The 17,158-nt window shown below is 38.7% G+C and overlaps 1 protein-coding gene across 1 annotated transcript in view; it reads left to right on the top strand.

Moving 5' to 3' along the window:
• The window catches only part of LOC138752860 (protein delta homolog 1), a 29,103-nt gene that overhangs the window by 847 nt on the left and 11,098 nt on the right, over positions 1–17,158 (top strand). The gene's annotated exons all lie outside the window — the stretch shown is intronic.

Genomic DNA, 17,158 nt, shown 5'->3' with positions numbered 1-17,158 from the left:
CTCTGCACTCTTTCTATCTTATTGATATCTTTCCTGTAGTTAGGTGTCCAAAACTGCACACAATACTCCAAATTTGGCCTCACCAATGTCTTATACTCAATACTGTGATTTATGAAGGCCAATATGCCAAAATCTCTCTTTACAACCCTATCTACTTTCAGGGAACTTATATATCTGTATTCCAAGATCCCTTTTCAGCCCACTTTTCCAGCTGATCCAGATCTCTCTGCAAGTTTTGAAATCCTTCTTCAATGTCCACAGCTCCTCCAATCTTAGTGTCATCTGCAAACTTGTTGATCCAGTTTAACATATGATCATCCAGATCATATGACAAACAACAATGGTCCCAGCACTGAGGCACACCACTAGTCACAGGCCTCCAGTCTGAGAAACAACCATCCACTACTACAAAGGCCTTACTAAAGTCCACGTAGACAAGATCCACAGCCTTTCCTTCATCAACATTCCTGGTAACCTCCTCGAAAAATTCTATAAGATTGGTTAAACGTGATCTACCACGCACAAAGCCATGATGATTATCACTAATCAGTCCATGGCTATCCAAATAATTGTACATCTGATCACTAAGAACACTTCCAATAATTTATCTACTGCTGATGTCAGGTTCACTGGCCGATAATTTACAAGGTTATTTTTGGAGCCTTTATTAAACAACAGAATAACGTGAGCTACCCTCCAATCCTCTGGCACCACACCTGTGGCTAAAGACATTTTAAATAATTCTACCAGATCCCCTGCAATTTCTACACCAGCCACCCTCAAGGTCTTAGGGAATATCTTGTCAGGCTCCTCGCATTTATCCACCCTTATTTGCTTTCACTTCCTCCTCTTTAAACACTATAGGTTCCATGACCTCACTCCTTGTTTTCATGTCTTCCTATGACTCTGTGCCTGTATATTGAGCGAATACTGCTTGAAAAAAAACCATTTAAGATCTCCCCCATGTCTTTTGGCTCCATACAAAGCTGTCCACTCTGATGTTCAAGGACACCAATTTTGTCCCTTATTATCCTTTTGCTCTTAATATTCCTGTAGAAACCCTTAGGATTTTCCTTTTCATTGTTCACCAAAGCATCCTCATGTCTTATTTTAGCCTTCCTGATTTTTTTCTTGGTTTTTCTTGCATTTTTTATACACCTCAAGTATCTCATTTGCTCCATGTTGCTTATACCTGCCGTAACATCTCTCTTCTTCTGTACCAGATCCCCAATATCCCTCAATAACCAAAGTTCCCTATGTCTGCTAACCTTGCCTTTAATCCTGACAGGAACATACAAACTCTGTACTCTCAAAATTTCACCGTTGAAAGTCCTCCACTTACCTCACACATCCTGGCCCAAAAACAATTTATCCCAACCCAATCATTCTAGATTTTTTCCTCATTTCCTCAAAATTGGCCTTTCTCCAATTTAGAATCTCATCCCGAGGCCCAGACCTATCCTTCTCCATAATTAATTTGATACTAATGGCCGTATTATGTCATCTGTCCCTTCTCCACAACGAGGAACATTTCTCTCTATCTCCTCTACCAAAATCCATACTTGTAAAGACAATCAAGTCCTACCCCCAGCCCTCTTTTCCCTTTGTTGAAAAGATAACTGATTTCGCACACCAAGCCTCCTTGACGAAGGTGTTTGTGCTTTGATACAGAGAGAGCTCCAGTTGGAGTGGAAGCATGCGTCTTTCAGTTTGCCTCTTCTAAGGTTGAGCAGCTAAGGCCAATAGGTTTTTCTATTCCGGAATGTAACATATTGCTTGGCAAGTATAAGGGAATTAGGGGTTACGGAGAGAAGGCGGGGATGGGGTACTGAACTTTAAGATCAGCCATGATCTCATTGAATGGCGGAGCAAGCTCGAAGGGCCGAATGACCTACTCCTGCTCCTACCTTCTATGTTTCTATGTAAGTAAAACTTAATCCAGCCAAGAAGTCAAACAAAACAACTCAACTGGTCACACCACTCTAACCCAATACCAGGAGGAACTGATGAAGTTTCGGATAAACCTTCCTTTCACCATTTTTTGATGTTGGCTTTGATTTATGAGCCCCCGAATATTGGGGTCAAAGGAGGATATCTCTATATATTACCCGCCTGGCGACTACGAATGCATTTCAATGGCTGGTTCTCTTTAACCGCATCTAAATGCCTTGAGAATCAATTCCCCTCTCATTTATAGTCGAGCGCTCTTGCCTCACCTATATAGAGCACAATTTGTCTTGAAGGGTGATCCCCCCGCCACCGAGCCGTCGATTCGCAGAGGAATATATAACTTTACTATCTCAAAGAGCCGGTCGGAATTGGTCAGACGGCTCGGTGCGGGATGGTGGACGTGGTACCATCTGAATTATAAATCTTTCTAACTACTGCCTCGGTTGTGAGAAGACTAGAACCCCTCGGCGAGGAAACAAGAATGGATCACCACGCCGTTTATTCCATATTAACCGGCTGCATCTTGCTCCTCGCTTTTGGCGGATTTGCCCAAGGTAAAACCGAGATTTATTTTTTACCCAGTTGGGGGGGGGGGGGAAGAAGCCAGTACAAAACAAGAAGTGGTTGATTAACGATGCTGTTGGTCGCCCTTCCACCGATTTGTTTCCCATGGCCGTGGGATATATATATATATAGTCTAGAGACGGTCCAACTGTATTTGTATTCGGATTCATTTCGGCACATAGTTCACATCTAGAAATATATTACACAGTTCGCATGCAAAATGGAAAAAATAACGTAGGCATTCCTAGCAAATCTTGGATTAAAGTTGATGCAAGCTCTTTTCTTACGTTACCTGATGAGATCGCTGAAGGAACATCGATCACAGATGATAATTTTAGCAAGGATTTGACCATGAAGTTGAGAGATGAGATTGGGTCTGTTCAAACCTTCGCGTTCAGTGATGATCCGAGGAATTCCAGGATGCACCATTCAATCTATGCATGGCCAAAACCGACTCATTAAGACATTGTTATTTAAAAAAAAAACTTTTAAAATACTGCCTACGATTATGGGCAGCGGGCAGACGCGAGTGAAACCAGCATTGCTTGAAGAATTGAACCCAGTTGAGTAGCTTTTAAACAGGGCAAGAGTCGATAGAACGAGCTTTCCAATGAAAGATTTTGCCTGAAAAACAATCTGCTGATCATTACTGTGTGTGTGTTTTTTATAAAAAAGCAAGGAGGAGGCATCAGTGGAGAAAACGCGGGGATAATGTTCATTCACGGGAGAGAATTGTTCTACAAATGGGTGAGATCATTTGCTGATGGAACTTGTACAATGGCTCTGTGCAGCCTCGTGTCTCTGCCATGGAATGTGGTGCCGCCTTGCTGCAGTTCCACCGCCGGGATGATTATTTTCTAATATTTCAGTGTCAATGTTGCAACCTTTGGAATCCCTAACCCTCGCTTGATTTTGGCCCATGTCTATCTGTAAATATGGTCACGCCCTCCTTCATAAATTTTAAAAATGGATGCGATTAAACATAGTTCTCTCTCATTGCAACATAATATTATTCACTGGAATCAAACAGGATTGTAGGTGTGATCACACTCCTATTGACACAAGACAATTATGGTCCTGAACTTCCACACTTCCAAAAAGGAGTAATATTACCATCAGTTTCCCAAAATCCAGTCGAGATGGCTGCAATAGAAAAATTAAATGATTCAAGGAGCAATTGGGAAGAAAGGCCTTTTTTTTTAAGAAATCAGACCCTACAGTTCATGTAATAGGGGTACTCCATGTGCAAACACAAGACCAGATGTCCTTGCCCTCATGTCTACCTGATCGTTCTGTATAATTATGGCTGATCTGAACAGCCCTCCACTTATTTTCGATGTTACTTCCACATCACACCCAGCTTCCTCCACTTTAAATATCTTCAGTGATCCAGCCTCCACAACCCTCAGGACCGAGAATGCCAGAGACATCACAGCCTCTCTGAGAAGGTCATGCAAGGAGAGTTCAGGGAGTTGTGCACTAGGTTGAAGGACAGGACCTCCAGAGTGGTGATCTCAGGATTCCTTGCCACGTGAGATTAGAAAGAGGAGGATAATGTGGCTTAACAAGTGGCTAAAGACATGGTGCAGGAGGAGGGCTGCAGATTTCTGGATCAATGGGCTTTCTTCCAGGGAAGGTGGGACCTGTTCAGATGGGATGGTTTGCAGCTGAACTGGAGGGGGACTAATATCCTTCTTTGCTAATGCTGCCCAGTGAGTTTAAACTAGATTTGCAGGGGGATGGGAACCATAGTGCCAGAGCAGATAGAGGAGTGGAGGAAAAAGAGATGTGAAAATTGCATGCACTGTTAGAAGTCAACAGGTTGTACACATAGTGGAAATGTTTTCAGGTGCATCTATTTCAATGCAAGTATTGTAGGAAAGGCAGATGAACTTAGAGCATGGATTGGTACGTGGAATTATGACGTTGCGGCCATTAGTGAAACTTGATTGCAGGAGGGGCAAGACTGGTAGTTCAATGTTCCAGGCTTCTGTTGCTTTAGATGCAATAGAATGGGGGTGGGGGGATGAAAGGGGGAGGAGTGGCATTACTCATCAGGGCCATGCTCAGGTAGGACAGAACAGAGGCCTCGTCTACTGAGGCTATATGGTTGGAGCTGAGGAACAGGAAAGATAATGTCTACACTCATTATAGACCTCCCAATAGTCAACCAAAATTGGAGGAGCAAATCAGTAGAGAGATAGCAGACAGCTGCAGGAAACATAAAGATGTGATAGCAGGAGATTTTAATTTTCCACATATTGACAGGTCTCCCATACTGTAAAATGGCTGGATGGCTTGGAGTTTGCCAAATGTGTTCAGGAACGTTTTCTAAATCAATAGAGTGTTCAAAACTGGATCTGCTATTAGGGAATGTGACAGGATTGGTGACAAAAGGGGAAACAATTTGGGTCCAGTGATCATAATGCCCATTAGTTTCAAGTTAATTATAGAGAAGGATAGGTCTGGGTTGAGATTCTAAATTAGAGAAAGGACAATTTTAAGGAAATGAGAAAGAATCTAGAATGTGTGGATTGGGAAAGTTCTTTTTGGACAAGGATATGTGAGGTAAATGGAAGACCTTCAAAGGTGACATTTTGAGAGTACAGAGTTTGTATGTTCCTGACAGGATTAAAGACAAGGTTAGCAGGCATAGGGAACCTTGATTTTTGAGAGATATTGGGGATCTGGTTCAGAAGAAGAAAGAGGTGTATAGCAAGTATAGGCAAAAGAGGTATTTGAGGTGTATAAAAATGCAAGAAAAATCTCGTAAGAAATCAGGAAGGCTAAAAGAAGACATGTTGCTTTGGCAGGTAATGTGAAAGAAAATCCTAAGGGTTTCTACAGGTATATTAAGAGAAAAAGGATAATAAGGGACAAAATTGGTCCTTTCGAAGATCAGAGTGGTTGGCTTTGTATGGAGCCAAAATAAATCCTACCCTTTGTTTCCTCTGGCCCTCTGCCCTCTCTCTCTCTCCTAGTGAATCTAGTGGCAGCACTCCAGTAAGGATGAACTTTGAGTCATTGCTCTGATATCATTCTCACACAGTTGCCTCTTTTCCAGCAGACTGAGATTTTTTTGTCCTGTGATAGATTTGTTCTGACAATTTGATGTGTTTAAACTTGGAGAATTCTAACCTTTTTTTTTGCCCTTCTACATTCACCCTATAATAGAACAGTACAGCATTACCACAGTACAACCTGTGCCAAACAAACTAAGAATCTGCTGCCTACACCTGGTAGATATCCCTCCATACTCTTCATTTCATGTATCTCTATCTTTTTTTTTCTTTTCTTTGGCTTGGCTTCGCGGACGAAGATTTATGGAGGGGGTAAAAAGTCCACGTCAGCTGCAGGCTCGTTTGTGGCTGACAAGTCCGATGCGGGACAGGCAGACATGGTTGCAGTGGCTGCAGGGGAAAATTGGTTGGTTGGGGTTGGGTGTTGGGTTTTTCCTCCTTTGCCTTTTGTCAGTGAGATGGGCTCTGCGGTCTTCTTCAAAGGAGGTTGCTGCCCGCCAAACTGTGAGGCGCCAAGATGCACGGTTTGAGGCGATATCAGCCCACTGGCGGTGGTCAATGTGGCAGGCACCAAGAGATTTCTTTAGGCAGTCCTTGTACCTCTTCTTTGGTGCACCTCTGTCACGGTGGCCAGTGGAGAGCTCGCCATATAACACGATCTTGGGAAGGCGATGGTCCTCCATTCTGGAGACGTGACCCACCCAGCGCAGCTGGATCTTCAGCAGCGTGGACTCGATGCTGTCGACCTCTGCCATCTCGAGTACTTCGACATTAGGGATGAAAGCGCTTCAATGGATGTTGAGGATGGAGCGGAGACAACGCTGGTGGAAGCGTTCTAGGAGCTACTATTGTGTTTGCTTCCATCACTACTATTGGCAGCCTTCTCCAGGCGCTGACAGCTTAGTGTAAAATGATTGCCTCGCTCATCTCCTTTAAACCTCTTCAACCTCACATTAAATGCATGTCCTCTAGTATCTGAAGCTTTTGGCCTGGGTAAAATATCTTGATTGTCCACCCTACCCATGCCTCTCATGATTTTATGCACCTCTATTTCCGTTAAGAGGAGGAAAGATTAAAACAAGAGGACATGAGTTAAGAATTAAGGGGCAGAGGTTTAGAGGTAACATGAGGGGGAACTTCTTTACTCAGAGAGTGGTAGCCGTGTGGAATGAGCTTCCGGGAGAAATAGTGGCGGCGGAGTCAATTGTATTATTTAAGAAAAGGTTGGACAGGTATATGGATGAGAAGAAGATGGAGGGTTATGGGCATTGTGCAGGGAGGTGGGACTAGAAAGGGGTGTTTGGTTCGGTGTGGACTAGAAGGGCCTAATGGCCTGTTTCCGTGCTGTAATTGTTATGTTATGTTATGTTATGTTATGTTATATCAGATTACCCCTTAATCTCTTGAACTTCAGAAAAAACAATCCAAGTTTGTCCAATCCCTCCCCATAACTCAAACCCTCCAAACCAGGAAACATCCTGGTAAACCTTTTCTCCTCCCTTTCCAAAGCCTCCTGTAATGGGTGACCAGAATTGCACAAGGATTCCAAGTGCAGCCCAATCAAAGTTTTGCACAGCTCCTTACTATTATACAGAATACCCCACCCAATGAAGCTAAACATACCACCTTATTTACTTGCATGCTCACTTTAGAACTATGAACCTGGACCCCCAAATCTATCTGTCCATCAATACCTTTCAGAGCCCTATCATTAACATTCTCCACATATTTGACCTCCCAAAGTGCAACTCCTCCCACTTGTCAAGATTTTACTCCATCTGTCATTTCTCTGCCCATATCTATAACTAATGTGTATCCTATTATATTCTTTGATAACCCTCGATAATGTCCACAGCTCCACCAGTCTTTACATCATCTGATCACTTATTTTAACCTACGTTTTCATCCGTTATTTATGTATATCACAAATATCAAAGGTCCCAGCACTGATTCCTGCAGGACATGACTATTCACACACCTCCAGCCCAAATATTACCTTTCTATCTCTGTCTCCTATAAGCCAGCCAATTTTGTTTCCAGACCATCAACTTGCCATGGATCCCACGTATCCGCACCTTCTGAATCACTTTACCACGAGGGACCTTGTCAAATGCCTTACTGAAGTCCATGCATACAACATTCACTATTCTCATTACTCATCTTTGTCATCTCCCCTCACAAATCCATGCTATCCCTAATCTGACCATGAATGATTGGACAGTGAAACAGAGAACTTTTCTGAACATATACACATTACATACACGTGCCCTTAGAATTAGAAGGGGGTTAAGTTAGGTTAAGTTAATAGTAATAAGTTAAAGAGTGATCTTGTTATTATGTTTAAATAAAATTAAAAGCAACTTTTAAGTAAACATTGTCTTGGTGAATTTCTATTGCTGCTGGGTTTTGGAGTCCTCTGGGCTCGTATCAAAATTAAAAAAGTAAAGCAGAACCAAAAATTGCCAACATAGACGATTTCTTGAAAAATTCTGTTTTATTTCTGCCCAATAAGGGTGATTTGCTAATTTATCAAATTTTAATCATACAAGTAACTGTGTATATTAATCGCCCAGTAATAAAATCAGAAAACTATTAGGAATGAGGGAATGTCATTTCTAAATTTTAGATTATATTAAAGAAGAGCTTTATTTATAAATGATTGTTTCCCTGCCATATATATTTGAAGAAATGACCGAATCTAATAAATTAAAAAAGGATTTAGGAATAAAAATTGGTTAGGCTTGGAAAAAATACAAATATTTAGGTAAAATATTCATTTTAATTCAATTAATATGTCCAATCTATGTAATTGAAAATGGTGACCATCCCGATAATAATATTTTAATCCAATTAAGTAATATTATAAAAAAATTTCAGAAGATTCTTATGACTTTTTGTAATAGTGATTCCTAAATATTGAAACTGATCATGAACTATTTTAAATGGAAATTTAGAATACATAGAAGAGTATCCTTTTGAAGGTAAAAGTTCACTCTGATGAAAATTTATTTTATATCCTGAAAATTGTCCAAACTGAGTGAACATATTTAATATATTTGGTACAGAAACCTCCAGATTTGAAATAAAAGGCAATAAATAACCCACGTAAAGAGATACTTCATGTTCAATTCCATTTCTAGTTAATCCTTTAAATTCTACAGATTCTTAAAGGGCTACTGCTAATGGTTATAGTATTATATCAAACATTAAAGGACTTAATGGACATCCTTATGTTCCCCTAAATAGCCTAAACATTCTCGACTGTTATAAATTAGAATGGATTGAAGCCATAGGATGTAAATACAATAGTTCAATCCAGTTAATAAAATCTGGACCAAAATTTAATTTCTTTAATATAGCAAATAAAGATTTCCATTGAATCCGATCAACCTAGAGAAAGGACACATTCCATTGCATGAGTAGAAGGTAAATATATTGTATTCAATACACGATATTGTTTTTAATGCAAGTATAAAATGCCTTGGGTTTTAATCCAACTCAGTAAGGACATCTCATGGCCCCTTTTGGCCTTCCTAATACTGACATGCTCTTTCCTGTAATTTTATGTTCCTTCTGGGCCCTACCTGATTGTAGCTTCCTGAACTTTGCATATGCCTCTTTTTCCTTCCTGACTAAATTCATGACCTCCCTCGTCATCCAAGTTTCTCTTACTTTGTCATCCTTATCCTTCCTTTGCACTGGAGCATGCTGGTCCTGAATTCTATTAATTGGTCCTTAAGCCACTGCCACATGTCAGCTGTGGACTTGCCAGATAATAGCTGGTCCCAATTAACTCCCCCTCACTCCTGTCTAATCATGTCATAATTCACCCTCCCTAAATTTAGTACTTTTCAACAATGCCCTAGGGTATCCTTGTCCATAACTATTTTGAAAGATAAGGAAGTATGATCACTGTTCCAATATTTTTTCCCCCAATGAAACTCCAATCATCTGGCTGGGCTTACTTACCAAGGTCTTCTATGGTTTCCTTCTTGGTTGGGCTACCTACATGCTTCTTCAAGAAACTCTCCTGGATGCACTAACAAATTCTGCTCCATCTAAGCCTCTGGCACTAAGGATGTCCCAGTCAATATTGGCCAAATTAAAATCTTCGACTATGGCAATTGATCATAATCTGTCTACATATCTGTTCCTTCAGCCCCTGGTGGCTATCCCATCTAAAACAATGTTGTAGAACATTGTACCTCTGATCCTGTCCCTCATCTACCCAGGTCTATGTAATAGCCACAATTCCCAGTACTGATTCAGGCTCTCAAATAATCTTCCTTACCCGTAATGCTGCTTGCATTAAAATAAATTCACTTCAGTCCCTCACTTACCCATTCCTGTCCTTTTCAGGCTTGCTTGCCCTACCATCTGCCATACCCTCATCTCTTCCATTTTCTGTCCTGCATCTCACTTTCTCTAGTGACACTTGAGCTGGAATGATTTTTTTAACGTGAATGTGGTTAGAATTCCTCATTAACAACCTTTATCATGTTATATTAGAATGGTATTTTTAACTTCTGTTTCTGAAGTACAGGAATGCTCAGAAAACTTCAATGCAAGTAATTAATTGATAAAAGTTTATTTTTTCTTTAAGAAACATCGGCATAAGAATATCAACCTTCTATGCATGGCAAGCGTATTTTCAATAGGGTCCATCAATTAAATTCAAAATGATTTTTTTTCACAAGAAATTTATACAATCAAATGGAAATGGAGCTAGTTGGGAATACTACTTAGCGATATATCTTCACCCAGTATACCAGAAATAATTGCACTTTTACTCTCTGTTCCATCAAATACCTTTTTTACATTACCAGATAGAAAATGAAAATTTATTGAAAACTGCCAAGATTATGCTTGCTGCACATAGAAGGTAACATTGTACATTACATGGTAGATTATTTAATAATTGGCATTTTTATTCTGTGCCTTTAGGGATTGACTGCCAACCCGGCTGTCATTCATTAAATGGATTCTGTGGGATCACCGGAAAATGCAGGTAGAAATTTGATGATATATTCGGCTGGAGAAGAATTGGCTAAGCAGAAGATTTTAATAAAAAAGGAGAAATATTTTTTGTCAAATACTAATGAGATTTCATTACAACATACCTCAATAATAATTAAAACCTCATGTTAAAATTATATTAGTACCTCTAGGTTTCTTTCTAACAGCTATCAGGCTCAAGAAATTCCCCTTGTTTTACTAATCAGGGACTTTTCAACTCCACGAAAGGACTGTCTGCTCCTGTTGCAGTCACTTTTTTTTGTACTGGCATAACTGAATATTTATGATTTTTTATTGTCTCTTTTAAATTCAATTAAGTATACTTTTTCTGGTTTTTTTTACAAAGTACCTGCTCAGATCCAGCAAGTAAGAATTTCAGGGACTGTACAATGTATTTAACAATAAACTCATTATTATATTAAGATTATTTTACTTTTGTAGTGATTAGAAGGCTTTATTGAGCCATTTCTGAAATATTTGTTTGTAGGGTAATCCATTTACTTTCATTCATTGTTCGGACCCAATGCTGTGAGTGGAAGACCTTGGTTCAACCCTGAATATCATCAATCCTGCTTCTTCACCGCTCCACCTATCCTAGACAAGAGAGATATAAAATCCTAACTAGAGATCATTATGTTACTTTACTGAAGATTGGGATAGTTTTTGCTGGTAAACTAGATGATATTTATCGCTTATTTGTTGCTGTTAGTGGAAGTCTGTGGCTTGCAAATTGCCTGTTGCATTTCCTACATTCCAACTACAGCGATGCTAAAATAAATATTTCATTTTGAGGGGTCCTGAGATATTGAAAGATGATAGATATATCAAGTAGTTGTTCAAATATTTGGGGCTAGTTCAGGATGTTCAGCACATTACTTATTTTTTTGTACATAGGACAATTAATAATCAATATTATAATATTCACAAAATCTTAAGGTAAATCTTTTTGGAAGATTACTCCTGATCACGATTCTCTGACATTTCCTTAGCTCTCCTGCTGAAGCTGTATGTAAACAGATGTACATCTGCCAGAAATTCATTGCCACATGAATGAAAATTGATGTGAAAATTCATCTTGATCTTTGTTCCTTTATTCCTTTAGCATGTTTTTTACATATGTTCCTGGAAAACCTTTTTAAGATATTTGAGCTTGCAATATTTGTACCACTATTCCATTCCAAGTAACATATCTTGACCTCAAAATATATTGTCATCTCTCCTCGCTATAAGTCCTTGTCAACAGCACTGTGAGAATACTTTGGTTGAAGAACAACAGCAGTTGAAATAGGAGATTCATCACCATCAACTCAGGATAATATCCACATCCCAAAAACTGATTAAAAATTAATAAAATATTATTAGCATGTCACTCTTTAGATCTCATCTCTCCTAATTTCAATGTCTTGAATAGAAGTTAGCCCTAAATTGTTTAGTTAGTTCAACTTATGCATACATGTACAGCCAGATGCAATAACATTATTAGTCATTCCTATATGTAATCTTTACATGATGGTAGCAGATATAGTAATAGCATTTAAGAGGCTTACAAATCAACACATAAATATGCAGGGAATAAAGGCATATGAATCAAGTGTAAACAGCACAGTTTTAGTTTAGTGGGCATCATGTGTGGCACAGATCTTGTGTGCTGAAGGGATGTTCCTGTGCTACACGGTTCTATATTTGGTAAGATAGGATTCTGATATGGATGGACTGGAAAATCGCAAATTTTCAAGAAGGAAGGGAGGCAATAGAAAGGAAATTATAGATCCTTTCTGTTTAAGGTACTGGTGAGACCGCACCTGAAGTACTATGTCCAGTTCTGGTCTCCATATTTGAGGAAGGATATACTGGCTTTGGAGACGGTCCAGAGGAGGTTTACTAGGTTGATCCCTGGGATGAAGGGGTTGACTTATGATAAAAGATTAAATCATCTAGGATTGTATTCGCTCGAGTTCAGAAGAATGAGAGGAGATCTTATAGAAACATTTAGGATTATGAAGGGTATGGATAGGATAGATGTAGGAAGGTTTTTTGAGTTGGCCGAGGAAACTAAAACCAGAGGACACAGTCTCAAGATTTGGGGGAGTAGATTTAGGACAGAGATGAGGAAAAATAGTTTTTCCCAGAGAGTAGTGAATGTTTGGAATTCTCTAACCAGGGAAGTGGTTGAGGCTGCCTCATTAAACATATTTAAAATTCGGTTCGATAAATTTTTACACGATAGAGGATTTAGGGGATATGGGGAGAAGGCACGTAGGTGGAGTTAGGTCATAAATTAGATCAGCCATGATCGTATTGAATGGCAGAGCAGGCTCGATGGGCCATTTTTGGCCTACACCTGTTCCTACTTCCTATGTTCCTATGATATCAGTGAAGATGTTGAAGTTCATTGCCAAGGATGAGGTTATGGAGTACTTGGAAGGACATGACAAAATAGGCCTTAAGGGAAAATCTTGCTTGACAAACCTATTGGAATCCTTTGAAGAAGTGACAAGAGGCTAGATAAAGGAAATGCAATGGATGTTGTGTATTTTGATTCTCAGAAGGCCTTTGACAAGGAGCTACACATCAGGCTACTTAACACGATAAGACCCCATTGTATAATTGGAACAATGGGTAGAGCATTGGCTGATTGGCAGGAAGCATAGAGTCAGAACACAGGGATTATATTCTGGTTGCTTGTGATGTTTCACAGGGGTTGGTGTTGGTGCCTCTTCTTTTTATGTTGTATATTGATTTTGATTATGGAACAAAGGCTTTGTAGCCAAGTTTGTGGATGATAAGCACTTGAAGAGATGCATAGGAATTTTTTGTTGCCACAGGTGGTTGTGAAGGCCAGGTCATTGTGTATGTTTAAGGCAGAAATTAATAGGTTCTTGATTAGCCAGGGCATCAATGGTTATGGGGGAGAAGGCCAGGCATTAGGGCTGAGTGGGAAAATGGATCAGCTCCTGATTAAATGGCGGGCAGATTTAATTGGCTGAATAGACTATTTCTTCTCCTATGTCTTATGGTCTTATCTCATGTGAAGCCATATACCTTTTTGTAATTTTATAGATTTTTAAAAAGACCCTATTTTTCTGCCTTCTAAATCAAATTGATTATAATTAGCCTTCCCACTTGAGTGAGGGTTTGAGTATATGAACTTGTTCTTCCTTCTGTAACTAATATGGTTCTTCACTCCTGCACTTTTCTTTGCGTTCCTTGTTTGTTAGGAATTCTATCTCTGTCCTCTCCAATATAAATTAAATCTACAATTTTAGCTCTGCCTGGAGCTTGCAAACTTCCATGTTAGTGATATTGACCAAACATGTAGTGCCATACCTCGATCAATTCTCTCCCTTCGTGGTTCAGCCTCTCTCCAGATTTGTATTTCACAGAGGTAGGCATCAAATGTAAAGAGAAAGGAAGACATCTTTGAATATTTTTAAGCAGAGGTAGCTAGATTTTCTCTAGGGTTACTGCAGAGAAATGGGAATGTGAAGTTGAGCTTGCAATCAGATCAGTCATTTTCACACTAAAAGGCTCAAAGGGCCCAAGTGACACAGTTCTGATCCTAATATGCATGTTTTGGATGCTCACTTTTCTGCCCAGTTAATATGACGAATTTCCAAAGGAAATATAAATAAAATCTTACTGACATGGCAAATAATGCCAGGCTTATTTATTCAGTATAGCTCTGCTTTCAACATCATGGTTCCAAAAACTTAATCTCCAAATTTCTGGACCAAGGACTGACTCAGTGCTTCCTCAACTTCCTTACCTGCAGATTGCAATCAGTGAAGATTGGCCACAATATTTCCTTCACAATAATCCTCAACAATATGCTGCATGGCTGCACACTTGGTCCTTTTCTATGCACATACACTGATCAATATGTGACCACATAATGCTCTAACTTAATTTAAAAGTTTTGCAGATGGCACAACAATAGGAGTACAGATCTCAAACAATATCCAGGCAGAGTTCAGGAAGGAGATAGGGATCTTCCCCAATGTCAACAAAATAAAGAAAAATGGTTATCGACTTCAGGAAGTGGGGTGCAGCTGTTACATCTCAAACTAGCACAGAAGACACAATTCAAAGGGTTAAATTTAACTTCTATATTTATTAATGACTATTAACAATATAATGTCTTAACACAATTTACCCCACTATAAGCATCTATAGCAAATATACAGATAGCATATCTTCAGAAACAGTGTGTATGCAATCTGTGTCCAATATTCAAGGAAAAATCCCCCAAAACCCCAGATCAGTCAGTCCAACAGAATTCAATCTCAAAGTTCAATGTCCAAGTTCAGTTCTTTAACTGATAACAAAGGACGTCAAATTGAACGCTGGAGAGATAAATGACTGACATTTCATTGCAGTAAACTTACGAATCCTCACTTTGGAGGCATGTGCATTTCACACAGCTCTCCAGCTGCCCTCTGCCTCTCCAACTGCCTTTCAGCTGCTCCAACTGCCGCTCTGCTTCACAGCTGAATTCTCCCTTTGTTTTCAAAAGTTCCAAGCAATTGGTGTACTCAGCTGTACCACAAGTTGCACAGAGTTCTTAGCAGAAATCCATCCTTTATAATGACAGTCCACAGTCCATGGTCCATAACACAGCACACACTAAACCCCATATCAATGGTGCTGAAATGGAGATGGTAGCAAGCTTTAAGTTTTTTGGTGTAAATCTCACCAACGATTTATCCTTGTCCTAACATGTTGGCGACAGCCAAGAAAGTGCACCAATGCCTCTACTTCTACTTCCTGAGAAGCCTAAGTAAATTCAACATGTCCTCAATGACTCTTAACAAATTTTGTAGATGCATCACAGAAAGTATTCTGACCCGATGTATCAAAGCTTTGTACGGGAACTGCTCTACTCAAGACCGCAAGAAACTGCAGAAAACTATGAATGCAACTTAGGCCATCACAGAAACCAATCTCCCCTCCATCAACTTCATTTACACTTCCAGCTGCCTTAGGAAACCATGTAACCTATTAAAGGACCCTTCCTATTCAAATCACACTTTCTTCAACTCCCTCTTATTGAGCAGAAGATACATGAGTTTAAAAAAAACCCACACCACCAGATTCAGGGAAAGTTTTGTTTCCACTATCTGACTTTTGAATGAACCTTGCATTTACAAAAGATGGTCTCTTGATCTAAATTTCATGTTCATTTATTATCACAAGTACCAACATGCAGTGAGTAAGATTGTTGTGCAAGCATTCAAGTTGGAGATCCCAAACATAATACAACAAGTAAAGCACATATGTGCAGAGTTTCAGAGGGAGATTAGTTGGTTCAGAATAATGGTTAATAAAGAAGAATATAATATGAATTTGTTTGCTGATGATGTTTTGGTTTATTTGACAAACTGGATACATTTGTTACATCAATTACTTATAAGATTGGAAAAGTATGGTGAGGTATCTTGGTATAACATTAATAGGGATAAAAGTCAAATTTTACCCTTAGTTAAAGGTGACTATACTCAATGTAAAAAGGCTACTCAATTTAGATGGCCAGATACTGAAATTAAATATTTAGGTATTAGAGTTGATTTAAATAATTTATATAAATTGAATTATCTACCATTAATTAATAAAATTAAATAAGATTTGAATATGTGGAATAATTCACCTATAACTTTAGTAGGTAGAGTTAATTGTATTAAGATGAATATTTTCCCAAGTGCTCAATATTTGTTCCAGTCAATTCCTATTTCAATTCTGCAAAAATTTTAAAAATATTTTAATATGAATATTAAAAAGTTTCTGTGGAAAGGGAAAATGGTGAGGGTCTCTTGAAAAATTAGCTTGGAAATTTGAATTGGGAGGTTTACAGCTTCCCCATTTTAAAAATTATTATAAGGCAGCACAATTGAGATTTATTAAAGCATTGCTGCTTGGGCTAATATAGAACTTAGTGAAATAGGAGAAATTAATATACAGGATTTTATTTATGTGGAATTCAAAATTATTGGTGGGAAGTAAAGATACCGATGTTTTGAAACATTTGATTGAATTATGAAATAATTATGAAATGGGTGCAAAAGGTTTAATTTCAGGAAAAAATGCCTTTATGTCAAAATAGACATGACATTTTCTATGGATAATCAATTTCTGAGGAGTTGGAATCAAATGGGTGTTGAGAGAATAGAAGATTGTTTTGAAGCTGAAAGATTTATTACTTTTGACCATATGATGAATAAATTTAATGTGCAAATATAACTTTATTCTGTTATTATCAAGTTAAGGCTTTTTTGACAGATAAGATAGGTCCTGTTTGACATTACCTAGTCTGGGTGAATTAGAATTATTGATTCATAATAGTAATGTGAATAAATTTATCTCTGTAATGTATAATTTATTTCAAAAGAAAGCCCCTAAAATAGGATGTTGTGAGTGAAAAACAGTTTGGTAGGTCTCAAAGGTAAGGACTCTGGACACAGTTTTGATGGAGAAGGATTTTATTTACGGAAGGCAAGTTTGGGAAATGGTAACAGTTGCAGCACACACAGTTTACAGCAGCCATGGGAAATTAATAGCAGACAATTAATAATGAAAAAGGGAAAAATATACACACATACAATGAACTGGTACAT

The sequence above is a fragment of the Narcine bancroftii genome, chromosome 2 (genome assembly GCF_036971445.1).
Source record: "Narcine bancroftii isolate sNarBan1 chromosome 2, sNarBan1.hap1, whole genome shotgun sequence".
Taxonomy (NCBI): Eukaryota; Metazoa; Chordata; class Chondrichthyes; order Torpediniformes; family Narcinidae; genus Narcine; species Narcine bancroftii.
Note: the sequence above shows the minus strand (reverse complement) of the source record. Positions and strands in the feature narration are given on the sequence as shown.